The sequence below is a fragment of the Narcine bancroftii genome, chromosome 4 (assembly GCF_036971445.1).
Source record: "Narcine bancroftii isolate sNarBan1 chromosome 4, sNarBan1.hap1, whole genome shotgun sequence".
In the NCBI taxonomy this organism is placed as follows: Eukaryota; Metazoa; Chordata; class Chondrichthyes; order Torpediniformes; family Narcinidae; genus Narcine; species Narcine bancroftii.
The window spans coordinates 297,987,464-298,005,406 of record NC_091472.1 but is presented as its reverse complement, the minus strand read 5'-3'; the positions used below and the strand labels follow the sequence as shown (position 1 = coordinate 298,005,406).

General features: G+C 37.3%; 1 protein-coding gene across 20 annotated transcripts in view; it reads right to left on the bottom strand.

Moving 5' to 3' along the window:
• LOC138762132 (kalirin-like) overlaps positions 1-17,943 on the bottom strand; it is an 873,682-nt gene that overhangs the window by 537,757 nt on the left and 317,982 nt on the right. The window contains exon 3 of one of the 20 annotated variants that reach the window (XM_069935563.1): positions 3,598-3,665. The exons of the other annotated variants lie outside the window; for them this stretch is intronic. The gene's annotated coding sequence lies outside the window, so the exon portion shown is untranslated. The remainder of the gene's footprint in view (positions 1-3,597; positions 3,666-17,943) is intronic. 20 annotated transcript variants of the gene reach the window in all.

Genomic DNA, 17,943 nt, shown 5'->3' with positions numbered 1-17,943 from the left:
ATTGTTAGGTAAAAACATCATGAGCTGGGAATGTAGAGGGAGTCACCCAGTGCTGGGCTGTAACAAGATGCAGTTGTGACCTTGTACTCTCAAGATAAGAGTGGGGATGACAAATTGATGTGCAGGAGGCTAGCAGAGAGGGACAGCAACAGTTTATTCATTGGACAATGTCATGGTATGATAATTTACTAAGTACGTATCCTAAGGTATATAAAAAACACCACTTGCTGATAACGGCAGAATGCGCCTTCTCCAACTAACACTGTTAGTTGTAAGTGTGACAAACAGGTAATAAAGAACAAAGAACCTTGATTTCGACTCAGTCTGGTGTTTGACTCACTCATTCATGAACAAAGCAGACCTAACATTATGTTGTAGGGATCAGGTTGAATTACATCCGCCAAAAACCATTGGAGCAAGGAGAGCTCAGCCTGCAGAGAGCAGTCGAGCTGGCAGGTACGCTGGAGGTGGCCCTTCAGAATATGGAGTTCTACTCAACTGACAATGTGGCCACTTTGTGGTTGCCACAGGCACTGCCATCTTTGGACAGGACACCAGCTTGGGTGCCATCTTTGGAACTCAGACACCACCATCCTTCAAATCAGCATGCAATATCTCCAACGCAGCAACAAGCAGTGCTCCAACATTCGACCAAGAGAGCTGCATCAGCTTGCCAGGTCAATGATGGATATTCAGGAAAACAGCCATGTGATGAGTTTCCTGTTAGATAATGGGAGCACGGAGAGCTCCATTCATCCTGACACAGTGCAGCGCTACTCCTTTGTGGTAAGACCAATAGGCCAAAAGGTCTCCTTGGACTCAAAGTTACATATGGCGGATGTCCAGGGCTACTCCATAGTGACTCCAACTGTCTGGGGCAAAGTCTTTAAAGACTAAAATTTTGGTGATGTTGCAGTTCTGCACTGCCTTGCTACTGGGATTTGATTTTCAATGTCTCTTAAAAGCGTGATGATGGAGTACAATGGGCCTCCACTTCTCCTCACCATCTGTAACCGGCAGTTCTCAAATCACCTACAGAGCTCCGCCTATCCTTCAGACACCCCAATCAAACACAGCCAGCAAGCCAGTCACCCATCATGCACGATCTGAGGACTCTCTACATTTCAAATCACCCCTCCACCATTGCTTGCCAGTCACACCCCCAACTGTAAACCTGTCACCACCACAAGTAGAAGGTACAGTGCCGGGGACAGGGCCTTTATTTGAGCGGAGGTGTAACAGCTACTCAATGAGAGGATCATTGAGGCCAGCACAAGCCCTTGGAGAGCCCAAGTGGTGGTCGCGAGGAATAGGGAAAAAAGCAGAATGGTCATCGACTACAACCAGACTATCAATAGGTACACACAACTAGACGTGTACCCCCTCCCTTTTATATCCAATATGGTAAACCAATTTACAGTATCAGGTTTTCTATACCATTAATCTGAAATCTGCACACCATCAGCTCCCTATCCACCCAGATATACTGGATTTGAGGTGGATGGCCACCTCTACCTCTTCCTGTGGGTCCCTGTCTCGACATAGAGTCTCCATCTTCCAGCAGGAGATGGACTGCATAGTGGGTCAGTACGAACTGCAGACCATATTCCCATATCACAACAATGTCACCATCTGCAGCCACAACCTGCAGGACTATGACGCCAACCTTCAAAGATTCCTCCACACCGCCAAGCTCCTCAATCTCACGTGACAAGTGCGCATTTCACACAATCCATTGGCTGATTCATTGAGAACGGAATCATTGGTCTAGACCCTGACTGCATGTGCCCACTCCTGAAACTTCACCTCCCCCACAGTCCCTGAAAAGGTGTCTGGGCTTTTTCTTTTTTTTTCAAATTTTATTTAAAATATTTTTTTTTAAAAACAAAAAACAATCAAATAAAAGCAAGAAATTTTTAGATACTTAAAGAAAAACCCTCCCCACCCTCTCAGCCCTTCAGCCAGCTCCCTTAAGGGGAGCCAAATACAAAACAAAACAGAATATATAGAATATCTAGAATATTTCAAAGTATTTTCAAATTCATATATTCCAAATAAGAAGACCACACATTAACAAAGAAAGAATAATTATCATGAAAGTCACATGTAATTTTTTCCAATGAATACAAGCTCTTAATTCATTATGCCCACATACTATATTAATCTCCACATTATCTTTCCAAGTACTCACTACACAATTTCATGCTACAGATAACGCTAAACGTACAAATGCAATTTGAAATTTATCCAACCCCAATCCCTTCAAAGAAACCATATAGCCCAACAAAAAAAATCGATGGGTCTAGCGGTAGTTTAATCTTAAATAATTTTTCCAAGACCAATCTAATTCCTTCCCAAAATGGTTGAACTTTAACACAAGACCAAACAGTATGTAAAAAAGTTCCAGTATATAGTCCATATAGAAAACAAGAGTCCAAATTGCTAAACCCATATTTTTTCAATTTCTCTGGAGTCAAATATAACTGATGTAAAAAATTATAATTAACCATTTCATATCTTATATTCGTCAATTTAGTTACACTGTCATGACACATAACTTCCCAATTGTCTTCAGGAAAAATATAAGTTAAATCACTTTCCCATTTAAGCCTAGATTTCTCCCATTCCAGTTTATCCATACTATCTTGTAACAATTGATACATATCCTTTCTTTGGTATAGATGAAATCAAAGACTCAAATTTCATCAACATAGGTAAATTCATCTCTTTATCATAATTATCTTTTATCAAAGCCCTGAGTTGATAGTACACAAATGAAGAATTTACAGATATATCAAATTTCTCCCTCAATTGATTAAAGGAAAGAAACTGTCCTTCTTCAAAACAATCCTGAACTATCTTAATACCCTTAAAATTCCATCTCCTTAAATGATTTTTAAACATTGAAAAGGGAATAAGTTGATTATGGCATAACGGAGTTTGAATTGATAGTTTACCCTTCGACTCTAAAACCATATTTCTTTTACCCCATATTTTTAACAAGTGTTTTAATACTGCCATATTACATTCCTGCAATAAATTCATATTCCATTTAAATATAAACTGATGTACCTCAACTTCAGAAATACAAGCCATTTCCACCTTCGCCCAACTCAGATGTTGGTCCATATCCATCAAACTACTAACAAATTTCAACAGAGCTGCTTCATAATAATTTTGAAAATGAAGTAATTGAAGTAATACCCAATGCATATTTCCATGTAAGTTTATGTAAAGCTACTCGTGCTAATTTCCCTTTCCATAAAAATTACCATATCACTCTATTCAAATCCTGAAAGTCTTTGAAAGTAAACAAGGTATCGACTGAAACAAATATTGGATTCGAGGAAAAATATTCATTTTAATACAATTTACTTGACCAATTAACGTTAACGGAAGAACTTTCCATTTAATCAAATCCATTTTAATCCTTTTTAATAAAGGAACATAATTTAATTTATATAAAGATTGGTAATCTGCATTCACTATTACTCCCAAATATTTAGTTCTATCTGACCATTTCAATTTTATAATATTTTAATATTCCGAATAGTCTCCTTCCCCAACTTGTAATATTACACTCTTATCCTAATTTACCTTATATCCAGATAACTCCCCAAATTTCAACCAGCAATCTTGCAAATATTTCGAAGACTGCTCCGGTTCTGTCAAATAGACCAACACATCATCCGCAAATAAATTAATCATATTCATCATCTGCATTTCTCATCCCTTTAATGTTATCATTCTGTCATATTATCTGAGCTAATGGTTAAATAGCCAATGCAAACAAGGCTGGTGATAATGGGCAACCTTGCCAAGTCAACCACGTTAATTTAAATGGTAAAGAAGTTTGACCATTTGTCACCTCCATAGCAATTGGCTTTTTATATAAGCCTTTAACCCAACCAATAATATAAGGGCCAAAATTAAACTTCTCTAACATCTTAAATAAAAAATTCCATTCAACCCTATCAAAAGCTTTTTCCGCAACTAGTGCAACTAGTTGCTGTCTAGATGCATTGACCAATGTGTTCAATCTAAGAATGTTATAAGAGGTATTTCTATTCTTAATAAAACCTTTTTGAATTACATGTATCAACTAAGGTAAATATTTAGCAAGTCTATTCGCTGATACTTTTGCCATAATTTTATAATCTACATTTAGAAAAGAAATAGGCCTATATGAAGATACTTTCAATGGATCCCTATCTTTCTTTAAAATCACAGTAATTATAGCATTTGAACAAGATTCCGGTAACACCTGATCCTCAGTTATTTGCTGTAGAACATCTCCAAATATTGAGGATAAATCTTCATAAAATTCAGCTGAAAATCCATCATCCCCCAGTGACTTCCCATTCGGCATCTCTTGTATAGCTTCTTTAATCTCAAAATCTTTAAATGGAGCTTCTAATTCCCTAACCTCCTCCTCCCCTAAAACAGGTAAATTTAATAAGAAAATAAGAATAAGAAATAAGAATAAGAAAATAAAATAAGAATCAATAGAACCAGCTTCCTGCTTTCCTTCAGAAGTATATAATTGTTGATAAAATGAATAAAACTGGTCATTAATTTCCTGAGGTTTATCGGTAACTATTGAATTCTTTTTAACAGCATTAATAATTCACAATATCTGTTCTCTTTTTAATTGTCATGCTAACACCTTATGAGCCCTCTCACCTAATTCATAATAACGTTGCTTAGATCGATTGATTAAATGCTCATACTGATAGGTTTGTAGTGTATTATAACGTAGTTTCAGGTTTGCTAAAGCTGCCTTTTTCTGTGACATCTTTCTGAAATTCCTTTTCCAACTCAGTAATTTGTTTCTCCAATGTTAAGCTTTCCGCCACATATTGTTTTTTTAACTTTTGTAGTATAACTAATAATTTGCCCATGCAAATATGTTTTCAAAGTGTCCCATAATACAAAAGTACTACTTACTATATTAATATTCTCAGCCAAAAATAAAGCAATCTGTTCCTTAACAAAAGTAACAAATTCTAGTTTCTTTAATAGCATTGTATTAAGCCGCCATCTAAAAGATAATTGCACCCCTTCCGGACTTGCACAAGAGAAAAGCAACAGAGAATGATGCGATATGACCCGGCTTTTATATTCGGCTTGGAGTACTCTACCTTGTAAATGTTCCGATACCAAAAAAAATCTATTCTAATTTCTAATCTATTAGAAAATAAATCATGTCTAAATGAATGAAAGGAGAAATCTTTCTCTGTAGGATTTACTCTCCTCCAAATATCAATTAAATGCAAATCTTTCATCAAGGCCCCTATTTGTATTGGCGTCTTTGATTTCCCTATACTTTTTGGAGACTTATCCATCAAAGGAACTAAAACACAGTTAAAATCTCCCCCAACCAAAATATTTTCCTTGCCCTGATTTAACAAGAAAAAAGCCTCTGACATAAACCTTTCATCATCCACATTAGGTGCGTAGATATTTAACAAAGACCATGATTCAGCAAAATTGTTACAATTCAACCTCAAAACCCTCCCTGCATTACCTTCAAAGAATTCTAATTCAAACAGTAATTTCTTATGAATTAGGATCGCTGCACCTCTCACCTTGGAATTAAAAGAAGAATACATGACCAACCCAATCTCTCTTCAATTTCATATGTTCTTTTTCAGTCAAATGTGTCTCTTGCAAAAAAGCAATATCGACTTTCAATTTTTTTTAATATAAGCCAATACCCATTTACGGTTAATAGGATTATTCAATCCCTGGACGTCAAAAGTTGCAATGTTCAAATTAGACATTTCAGTGAAAACTCTACTATAAAATATTACTCCCCTTTCTAATTCCCTAAATATTCTAAACCCTCCCCTATATAAAAAATACCACAAAAGCAAAAAAATATATAAACTTCCTCTCAGTAAACTACTAAAAAGTAGTAACTCCCTAAAAATCTGGGTGTGGTAAAACCCACTAGTGGCAGACAACTATCAGGTCTCAGTGTCATCTACCCCCCCCACCCCCAAACAGACTTTCACAAAGTAATTATTCAGACATATTCAACCCAGTGATTCCAATCCCAATGATTGTTCCGGGTCTTCAATATCAAGAAGACTTTGCATCAATTCAACCTTCTTTCCATTCTCATTTCCATTTATCCTCCTTTTAGGCGATGATAATGGCGACCAACCATTTCATCGCAAATCTAGCAACGAATTAGCAAAAATTAATGCATCATGATAATTTTCAAAAAATTGAGACTGAAAATTTCCATAAAAAACTTTAAGTACAGCTGGGAATCGAAAGGCAAACTTGTAACCCTTTTGCCACAACACTTCTTTAGCTGAATTAAATTCTTGGCACCTTCTAATAATTTCTTGACTCAAATCCACATAGAAAAACACTGTTATTTTGAACCTTCATTGGAGTCTGATTTTGCCGTGCCTTCTGCACCGTAACTCATAATATCATTTCTCTATCTTGATATTTCAAACAACGAATCAGAACCGGCCTTGGTGGTTGACCTAGAAACGGTTTTTTCGTCAATGCTCTGTACGTTTGATCCTTCTCTAGACCATCTGGAAAAAATTTCTTGCCCAGTACCTCAGGAATCTAATTCTTAAAATGTTTTACCGGATCTGAACCTTCCATATCTTCTGGAAGACATACTATTTTTATATTATTTCTTCGATTCTCTTGATTCTCTAATGAATCAATCTTCTTCAATAATTCCTTCTTCTGAATCCCCCAGTCCACGAAAGAGTTCCCCACTTTTTCCATTTTTTCTCTATTACACTCTACTTGATTCTTACAATCAAAAAAAGCTTCTTCAATTTTAAAAAAATGATCCTATACAGTATCTACTGTTTTTATACATCTACTAACATCACTTTTAACTACAGTCATATCTTTCTTCACACATCCAGTAGAGTGCTGGATGCTGAAAGGTAACCTGATTGAAGTATAAATATGTATGAGAGGCATTGATAGGAGAGACAATCCATATAGTTTTCCCAAGGGAAAAATGTCACATGCTAGAGGGGGGAAGGGATCATTTAGAGATGTGGCCAGCATTTTGTTTTACATAGAGAATGGTAGGTGATAGCAACAAGCTGCCAGGGGTAGTTTTGAAAAGGGAAAGGAAGTTGAAGGTCATTTCTTCACACAAGAAGCAGTAAAGAGAGATTTTTATTTTTAAAAATAGGATGACAAATGCTGTTTTAAGTGGGAGGCGGAACCATTAATAATCTAAGCCATTGGCAAAAATAAAGGAATTTGCAAGGTCAGTAGTTGAATAAGACAAAGCACTAAATTTTAGGAAGAAAAGTTATGACTACAACCAAGATTTTCAGAATATACAGAAGATAATTCTCTTTAATAAAATATTCTAAATGTAAAATGCTGTTCAGGTCATGCACTGTGTGCAGTTTTGACTTCGATATCAAATGAAGGACGTTCTCATCCTGGAATCAGTGCAAGTAAATTCACTTGATTGATTCTGGAGATGTAGTGCTATACTATGAGAATGTTCTTACTCACTGGAGATGAGAAAATGGAGAGGCAATTTTACAGAGACACACAATATTCTAAGGGAGATTGATAATTTAGGAGTTGAAAGATTGTTTTCATTGGAGAGTCATCAGTTTAGACTTAAGTGAGTAGAATTCTTTTTAAGTTGTAAATCATTGAAATTCTCATCTGTTTGCTTAGTCATTGGTATCTTGAAGGTGAGATCAATATACTTTTGGATCTAAAGAGAACCAGAGGATCTGGGGACTGCTTGGAAAAATATATACAGGGTTAATATTAATCTGGAGACACACACACACAGAGTACAAATATTGGAAAGTAAGGCATAAAAAATGGTCAGAGAAGCTAAGTAGGTCAAACAACATTAATGGGAGATAAAGAATGGTTGACACTTTGTGTCAGAACCCTTCATTATAACTGAGAATGCAAAAGGGATATAGCCAGTAAAATGAGGACAGAGTGGGAGGCACTGGACAGGAGCCAATAAGGGATTGGTGAATGAGAGATGAGTAAAGGATTGCAGACAGGTGGGGATCATCCTTTCATAGGATATTATACATCTCTCTGACCGGGATTCAAATCCACCAATTTCTGTTAACAGTTTGTATATTTTCCCCATGACCACTAAGGTTTTCTACGGGCATGCCAGTTTCCTCCCACTTTCCAAAGATGTACAGGGTTCGGAGGTTAATTGGTGTCATGGATATAATTGGCTCATAGGCCATAAGGGCCTGTTATTGTGTTGTATCTCTAAATTATTTTGTTTTAAATCTCCAGTAATTATAGGCACTCTTACTCAGTGAGATAAATAATAATAATCTAATAATAGTTGAGAAATTCCTAATTTTAGGGTCATTTTCATCTTCCTTTTTATATAAATTGACTGATAATCCAATATTTAAACATAGTTTGAGAATATGGGCACAATTTAAAAGGTTTTTGCATTTCAGAAACTTTAGCGTGCTTGTCCTATAATATATAATCACCTTTTTCTACCTTTATTGCAGGATACAGCTTTTAATGAGATTGAGCATTAAATGTTTCAAAGACCTTTTTATTCAAAATAATTTTGCTTCTTTTGAACAAGTGGTGGTAAAATTTAACTTACGAAACACAATTTTTTTTAAAAGTATTTACGAGTTAGGCATTTTATTCAATGTCAGATCCCTGACTTACCACAAATTCCCGAGACAAATATTCTTGATTTACTTTTTGGTTTACAACTTTCTCATAAAGGTTCTCTTATTTATAACAATTTGTTTGATTTAATAATGGCCTTGTTAGTTAAGATAAAGAGAGACTGGGTACAAGATTTGAATCTTTCATTTTTTGATGAGGTTTGGGACTCCATTTTTAATTTGATTAATACCATCTCCCTTTGTGCATGACATTGCTTATTGCAATTTAAAGTGATCCATAGAGTACACATGTCTAAAGTTAAATTATCTCATTTTTGACTCTGAAAATAATCCTCTATGTGGCAAATATAAAATTGCTGAGGCTTCTTTGATTCACATATTTTGGACTTGCCCTAGTTTAGAAAAAATTTGGAAAGAGATTTTTCAAACATTATCGGTGATTCTTAAGGATAAATTGGAAACTTGTCCATTAATTGCTCTTTTTACATCATTGCAAGATGATAATGTTTTACTGACTTCAACGCAAAACAGAATTTTATTTTTTACTTCATTTATAACCAGACATGCAATTTTGTTTAAATGGAAAGATAGCACTCTACCTACACGCACACACAATGATTAAATGAGATTACGTGTGTAAGTTTATTTAAAAAATTAGATATGCCATTAAATATTCAAATACTAATTTCCTAAAGACATGGGGCCCTTTTATGGACCATTACACTATCTAAAGTTTTCAGGTTGTTGCAAGCTTTGATGCAGTTCTGTTTATTTCTAGGTTGTCATCACTTTATCGTCACATGTGTTTGTGTTTTTTTTAACCTTGTATAATGGTGGGGGTTTTGAATTAATGGGGATTTTTTTTCTTGTAATTTGTAATTCAATATATAATTGTATTGTTTAATTTTTGTATTATTGCAAACTTCAATAAAATATCTTAAAAAAAAATTAAGGGTATATGAACTTTGGCTGCTTTTATTTCTTTGATTGTTGTAGAATATCCAAAATTAATCTTTTTATATGGATGAAACAAGATCAAATTGTTGTATACAAAACAGCAAAACTTTTACACAAGTTATGGATGAAAAAAAATTACCAAATTAAAAAATGCTTGAGAAAGAACCTTACTGAACATTTGTTATCAGTGTTACTAAAGAAGGAACTTAACTTAATACATAGTTTTTTTTTGAAAGATACTTTAAATTACTTCACAATCAAGGAAGAATTTCTAAATGGCATTATTGTGATGTAAATAGTGATCAAAATGCATTTCTTAACAATCAACAATAATCTTTTTTGCACACATGCTGACACTTATAGGCTCTGACAGCCATAGAATATAACAGGCCTTTCTGTCCAACTCATCTGCATGGACCAAGTTGACATCCTGGTTTAGTCCCATTTCCTTACGTTTGGATCATATTGCTACTATCTCTAGCTATCCAAATGTATTTTGAATGATAAAATTGTACCAGCTTCCTCTGCCAGTTCTTTCTAGATATGAACTAGCATCTAAGTGGAAATTTGCCCCTCAAGTTCCATTTAAATCTCACCCCTCTCACCTAAACATATGTCCTCTAGCTCTGGGACCACCTGCTATATATAAAACGACCGTATATTTTAGCGTATAAGTCGAGTTGTGAAACCCCCAAAAAATCTCTCAAAAATGGGGGTTGACTTATATGCCAGATATACTTTTATACCTTAAATTCAGCTCAATGTCCAATCTGCGCTGATCTGGTGTATAGGTTGACCCTTGCGAAACCCAAAGAACCTAACTGCAACAGATTTTCATTGAGATTTTTATTTGAAAACAACACAACACCCTTCAAAATCGCTATCATTGTCTGAAATCAACACGTTTAGAACCCATCAAAATCACTCTCCCTATCATCATCTGAAGCAAAGATGACAGCAAGCACTTCCATACTCTCAGTGTTTAAACAGTCATCAAATGGGTCCAAGTCTATATCTGATGAGGCGGTTTCAGCTTTGTCGTTAGTGTCCCACAATAAATCATCTTCCGTGTTATCAATTGCATAAGAGATACCACACTTTTTAAATGACTTTAATCACAGTCTCTACTTTATCTTTGTCCCTTGCCTTGAGCACGAAGTTACACAGCATATGAAGGGATGCAGCAGGCATTGCTCCACCTTTTATAAACAATTTTTTTGCACTCGACATCCATGTATTCCATTCCTCGCACAAATGGTCTTTGAATGGCTTGTTCAAGCAATCATCAAGATGTTGCAATATAGACGTCAAGTCACCCAGGTTAACTGCCATGTAAATATTATGTAGTGCTAATCTACTTTTAGTGTTCTCAGTTAAGAGGCTATAAAACATGTCCCAGACCAGCAAACTCCATTCTTCATATAAATTGCCTAGCTAGCTACCTGTTTCACGCAATCTCTATTTATTGAGGCATATTCAGTAAAAGTTCATGGTATACTATCCACATACCGTATGTTCTGGGAACAAACTCTGGTCCAATCTGGACATAAGGGCCCAAGTGCTATGGTACCTCATACCTTATTGGCAGAAGGAAGAAAGGTTTACATGAGGGGTGTGTGAAATCCTTCAAAATGTTTATTGCTTTCCATGTGCAACGTGTTGTAGGAAGAGAGCCTCCAGTGATCTTTTCCACTGATTTTGCTTTCCTCCACAAGATCTTATGGTCTGAGGTGGTACAATTTCCAAACTAGTGTTAGGTCTGCTTTGTTCATGAATGAGTGAGACAGACACCAGACTGAGTCGAAATCAGGGTTCTTTGTTCTTTATTACCGGATTGTAACACTTGCAACTAACCATGTTAGTCGGAGAATGCATTCTGCCGTTATCAGCAAAATGGTGATTTTTTATACCCTTGGATACGTGCTTAGAACATCATCATATCATTACTTGTCCAATGACTAAAACTGTTGCTATCCTTTCCCTGCTAGCTTCCTGCCTCTCAATCCATCAATGTCTCTCTTATCTTGTAAGTACAAGGATGCATTCACATCTTGTTACAGCCCTGTACAGGGTAACTCCTTACACATTCCCATCTCATGATGTTTTACCTTACACTAGGCAGTGATGCAATTGCTCAGAATACTCTTAATGCATCATCTGTAGAATGTAGTGAGCATGGAGGGAGGGAGATGAACTTCCCTCAGCCTTTGCAGGAAGTCAAGGTGCTGCTGGGCTTTCTTGGCTATGGAGCTGGTGCTAAGAGACCAGGTGAGATTCTCTGCCAAGTGCACACCCAGAAACTTTATACTCCTGATGATCTCAACGGTAGAGCCAGCAATGGTCAGTGGAGAGTGATCCCCCTGGACCCTCCTGAAGTCGACAACCATCTCTTTTGTTTTATTAATGTTCAGAAACAGGTTGTTGGCTCTGCATCAGTCCATTATCGACTGCACCTCATCTTTGTAGGCTGACTCATCGTTTCTACTCATAAGGCCCAGCATGGTCAAGTCGTCAGCGAACTTGATGATGTGGTTCGTTGCACAGTCATGAGTGAGCAGAGTAAAGAGCAGTGGACTAAACTCGAGGCCTGGGGGAACCTCCACACTCAGTGTTATAGTCTTGGAGGTGTTCTTTCTGATCTGGACTGCTTGAGATCTCCCTGACAGCAAGTCAAGTCAAGAATTCAATTGCAAAGGGAGGAGTTTAGACCCAGCAGGCTCAACTTCCCTATGAGGCATGACTGTGTTGAATGCTTTACTAAAGTCAATAAACATCATTCAAACATTTGTGTCCTTATTTTCAAGGTGGGTGAGGATTAGATGGAGGGCAGTGGCGATAGCATCGTCTGTAGAGTGGTTGATTTCTATTCATCCATTGGTTTGTGAACTATTATTTGTGGCTCTCCTCTCCAGGATATATTATCTTTATCCTTGTAGCACCAAGTTAAACCCGATTTTCTTTTTTTCCATTACATTGAGGAAGACTGCTTCTTTTTTCTGGGTGACTAATTTGTATTTATGGAACACTTGTAGTGTAGTAATATGTCCTTGCATGTAAACGCTACTAAAAAAAATTTGCAAGTAGCCAAAATTTTGGTCAGAGGTAAATTTTATGAATACATTTGAAGGATGAGATTTACAGGAATGGAGAGATTTAGGGCTAGAATTCTGGAGCTGAAGGCAGCTCAGACAATGTGGAGCAATTAACATTGAAAACATGCAAGAAGGACATACAAGAAGCATGCAAACATTTCAAAAGATGAGAGGTGTGGAAGAGATACAGTGATAAGGAGAGTTAACATCTTGAAAAAAGTGAACTTCTTTTAAAAATGTATGTTGCCAGAATTGCATTCAACATAATACCTGATCGTAGGACTAAAAGATAAATGGAATCAGTGTGAATAAGACACGTGTTTTGGATAAGTTTCAGTTTATGAAGGATTGAATAAAGGATCTCTCCCAAGATATACTGGAATAATTGAGATTACAATTGACAGAGTGACGAATATGGAGAGATATATGCATAGATATAACTGAGATAATTATCCTCAATGAGCCCTTTCCATGCTATAAACTAACATCTGCAAATTGTACTGTTTCAAAATATGGTTTCATTAACCAGAAATTCTAGGCCACACATGTCAAACTCTGGCCCGCGGGCCAAATTTGGCCCGTGATATAATTATATTTGGCCCGCAAGATCATTTCAAAAATGTATTAGAGATGGCCTGCCCTGCAGTGAGAGCCGATGCTGTTTTTTGGTAATGTCACCCCCACCATCCTCCCCCTTCATTGCACATCCTTCCCCATTGTAACACGAGAAATTGTTACAGGAGAAGTCTGTCGATGTCATCAGCCGGCAAGCCAGTTGGAAGCCTCCCCGCACAACCAGTCACTTCTCCCACCTGACGAGCGGTGCGGTGGATGGGCGAGCGCCTGTGATTTCCTGTCGGCGCGACGGGCATGGCAGGCTGCGCACGGCCCCCAGGCAGCGCGAGCCCCACGCGACTGGCACCGGACGGCCCTTCCACAGCGCGAGCGCACTTCTCCTGGTCGCCACGGCCTTCAGCGCTTGCACCCGCGCGGACCCCAGGGACGGCTGGTTCGGCCCTGCACGTGAAGAGAGAGATGGTGGCTGTCCGCAAAGGCTGATCGGCAGCGCGTTGGGCCTGAGTGGGTGGGTAAGCAGGGGTGGGCAGAGGGTGTAGGTGAGGAGTAATGGGCAGGGGAAGTTATGGTGGTGCGAGGGGCAGTTAGAGGGAGGGATGAGTAGAAGGAGGGGTGGATAGGGAAGAGGTAAAAGGGGAGGGGCAGGGCGAGTAGGGGAGGGGTGATTAGAGGGTGAGAGACGGGTAGAGGGAGGAACAGGTTGAGGGGAGAGGCAGTAGAGGGGCATGTATAGGATGAGGTGGGTAGAGGCAGAGCAAGTGGAGTGAGGGGTGAGTAGAGATTGGGTAAAGGACTGGTCAGGTAGAGGGATGGTGGGTCGAGGGTGAATAGAGGCCTAGAGCCTGAGGAGTGAGCAGGAAATGCTGAGTCCTGATGCAGGCCAAAATGGACACAGCCTGTGAATGCTGACTACATCTCCACAGGAACCAAATATGTTTCCCTCAGGTCAAGCAAAGGGTGAACTTGAGCTACCTACTCCTGACCTGTAACATTATCCTCCTAAAGTTATATCCTAAAGTTTAACATTACATATGTTGAAAGAAGAGAAAACATGCAGATGTTGTTGAAAATTTTCAATAAATATTTAGTTCGGCCCTCGACTTAGTCCAAGTTTTTAATTTTGGCCCTCCGTGAATTTGAGTTTGACACCCCTGTTCTAGGCTATGTGATAAGAATCAAATTATATTTTAATTATGACAAATTAAAGCAACAAGCAGCCATATACAGAAGTATCCAGCTAGAATAGAAGTTAAAAAGCAGGAAAGATAGTACCATCTCCATAATTAATTATGAATATAGTTGTACTACCAAGAAATGGATCAGATGGTTAAAAAAATTGAACAACCATAGTCATAAAATTATATAGCACAGAAAAATGCCACCACAACTATTTCAATTTTGCACCCCACTCTCATGCCGACATGTCTGTCCGTGGCCTCATGCATGGCCAAACCAAGACGATCTGTAAATTGTGGAGCAACACGTAGTATTCCAATTTGAACACCTCGCCAACCAGATGGCATTAATGTAGATTTCTCCAATTTCGGCTAGACTACTCCCCAGTCTCTCTCTCTTCCCTATCCCTCAGTCTTCTTCCCTCTAGCTCTTAACGCCCTTCCCCCTCCATTCACCAATCCACCTATTACCTCTTGCCTGTGCTTCCCTCTCTGCCCACCTTCCCCCAACCATTTTATTCAGATGATTGCCAAATTTTGCTCATACCTTGATGAAGGGTTCAAGCCTGAAACATATCTTTATCTTTCCTTGTTTCTCCAGCATTGCGTTTTTACTTAATATCTGTGTCTGCAGACTTGGTGCTTTACAGCACCACAACTATGTTGATGGTCAATTACCCATCTATGCTAATCACATTTATTAGCATTTGGTTCATTGCTTTCTATGCCCTGGTATTTCAACAGTTCATCACTTTAACCATCCACTGTGCATTTCAGAGTCCCTCTGGATGAAAATATTCTTCAGATGCCCTTTAAGTCTTATTCTCTTTAGTCTAAACTTATAGTAAAATTAGACATTTTATCAGCACAGGTAAAATTAAAACAGATTTATCAAATTGCAAGATAAACTAATGATTCTCAACCATTTGTATCTCTACATTTTAGGTCGTTATTCTTAGATTTAAAAAGTGTGGCAAATTTCCCCTGAGAACTATCAACCAATGGGTTTAACATCAGTAATATGAATAATACTTATAATCAAATTCATTCTCAAGAAGGAAATGCAAAAAAACAAGAAAAAGCAAAAAATTCGTAATGGATAATCAGCACGGATTTGCAAAAGGTAAAACCTTAAATATGCCAAAATTGTTTTTTTAAAATAAGCCCATTCTGAACAGCTCTATTATGAAAGGATGATTAATCAAAAATGTCTGTGATTATACAGGATGTCATAAAATTATGTGTATTGTAGATGAGAGATTTCTTTAAGAATGTACACATGATTTGTTATGTGCTTTCTTTAATATTTTGTTTGTAAGTTTATAGGTTAAACTCAATAAAAATATTTAAAAAGAAAATAATGTACATAGGTTTTTCTTTTTCTTCTGCAGTGCTGGCTAACATCTGGCCTCTCGCCAAACTAATGACTAATCTAAACTATATTTTCATTTTGACAGTCAACCTTTTCAACAAATTTTGAAAACTTTAATTTTCAGGTGAAACATTATGATCTTTCAGGTTATCATCCAGTTCTACCAGATCTGCTAATATGATCGAGTTCATGAACAAATTTTATGAGCAACATGTTATCCCTCTATAAATTAGTCTCAATCAACAAAACAAATGATTTTGTAATTTAAAACTTTTCATGAACATGGTTTTAATTGTCTGACTTCATTATCACTACTCCCCACCCCCCTCCCCCCGGACTGGGAATCTCAGGAGAACCATTGTAAAACAATATTCCAAGATTCTCATTAAAATAAATTATGACTATTACAGGAAATGTCACATTGTGCCAATCAGAATCAATTTCCTGCAGCATGATCTTTCTTTACAACCTTGAGGCTGATCCACTGACTTGGCTTCATTAAATTCAGGTCCAATTAACCATAATAGTCAACCATTCTGGGATCCCTCTTCTTAAAAATGTCACCGTAGCAACCACATTAGCCTTCTATACATCTAAAACCAATTAAAAAATCAGAATATTGGGTATTTCTCCCATGCATACAGCATCAATTGTGCTAAGAAAAATCACCTAATTTTATTGTTGCAAAATTCAAGCATGATGCCAATAGAATCACGTGAAATTTAATATCTAAAATCAAGAATGTGATTTGACTCCGTGTTACTAAGTATTTATTTCAACAATGAAACATTAATAGGTCCACTCATTAATTTAATTTTACATTTATTTTACCGTAGGCTGTTCTTCTTATTTGGGAATAAATCAATATTTTTTACATATCAGCAGAAGTGCCATTTCTACAGCAATACAAGTGGAGTTGTGAATCCCAAAAAACACTCTCAAAAAATGGGAGTTGACTTATATGCCAGATATACTTTTGAGACCTTAAATTCAGCTCATTCTGCACTGATCTGGTGTATGTCGACCATTGAAAAACCCATTAGGCATATAAGTCGACTCTTGAAAAACCAAAAAAAACCCGACTGCGACATATTTTCATTGAAAACAACACCCTTCAAAATCATTCTCATCATCATTGTCTGAAGCAAAGATGACAGCAGGCACAGCCATACTCTCACTGTTTAAACAGTCATCAAATGGGTCTCAGTCTGTATCTGATGAGGCGGTTTCAGCTTCGTCATCACTGTCCTTCAATAAATCATCTTCTGTGTTATCAATTGCACAAGAAATAACGCACTTTTTAAATGATTTTATCACAGTCTCTACTTTAACTTTGTCCCTTACCTTGAGCACAAAGTTACACAGCCTATCAAGTGAGGCAGCAGGCATTGCCCCACTTTTTATAAACGACTTTTCTGCCCTCGACATCCTTGCGCACATGGTCTATGAATGGCTTATTCAAGCAGACATCGAGAGGTTGCAAAATAAGCATCAAACCACCCAGGGTAACCATCATGTAAGTATTATGTAGTGCTAATCTACTTTTAGTGTTGTCAGTTAAGTGGCTACGAAACATATCTCAGACAAGCAAACTCCGTTCTTTGCGTACACATTGAAAACATTGTAAAACTTGAAAACATTGTCGATCCTTAATTTTACACCATTTTCATCCATCCATCCTTTTTCATGAAAATGGACAAAATTACCAGCAGAGAATTTCATTTTTAGTTTAATTTTGCATTTGAATATTACCACGTGTCTTAACTTTGTCCTGCTGGCCATGCACGGTAATACCATGATAAGCCTGGTCCTTTCATAGCCTGTACTTCTGGATTGCACAGTATTAACACTTTTCCATTCCACTGTTCTATTGCCTATCGTCAAAATTCATGAGTGTTTTGTGACAGAGTATATAGATATATATTGATTTTTTTTGGGAGATAAATTGGGAAAAGTTTGTGAGGTTATCATCAGGAGAACCCTGAAGGGGAAAGTTTTGTCAGCAAGACACTGGAGTGGTTGATAGAAGTACATCAGATGTGGATGTCCTGGAACAACATATCTTTCTCTGAAAACTGAGCAGTAACCATTTACCTTTCAAGCACCAAAGCCTGGTGAACTTT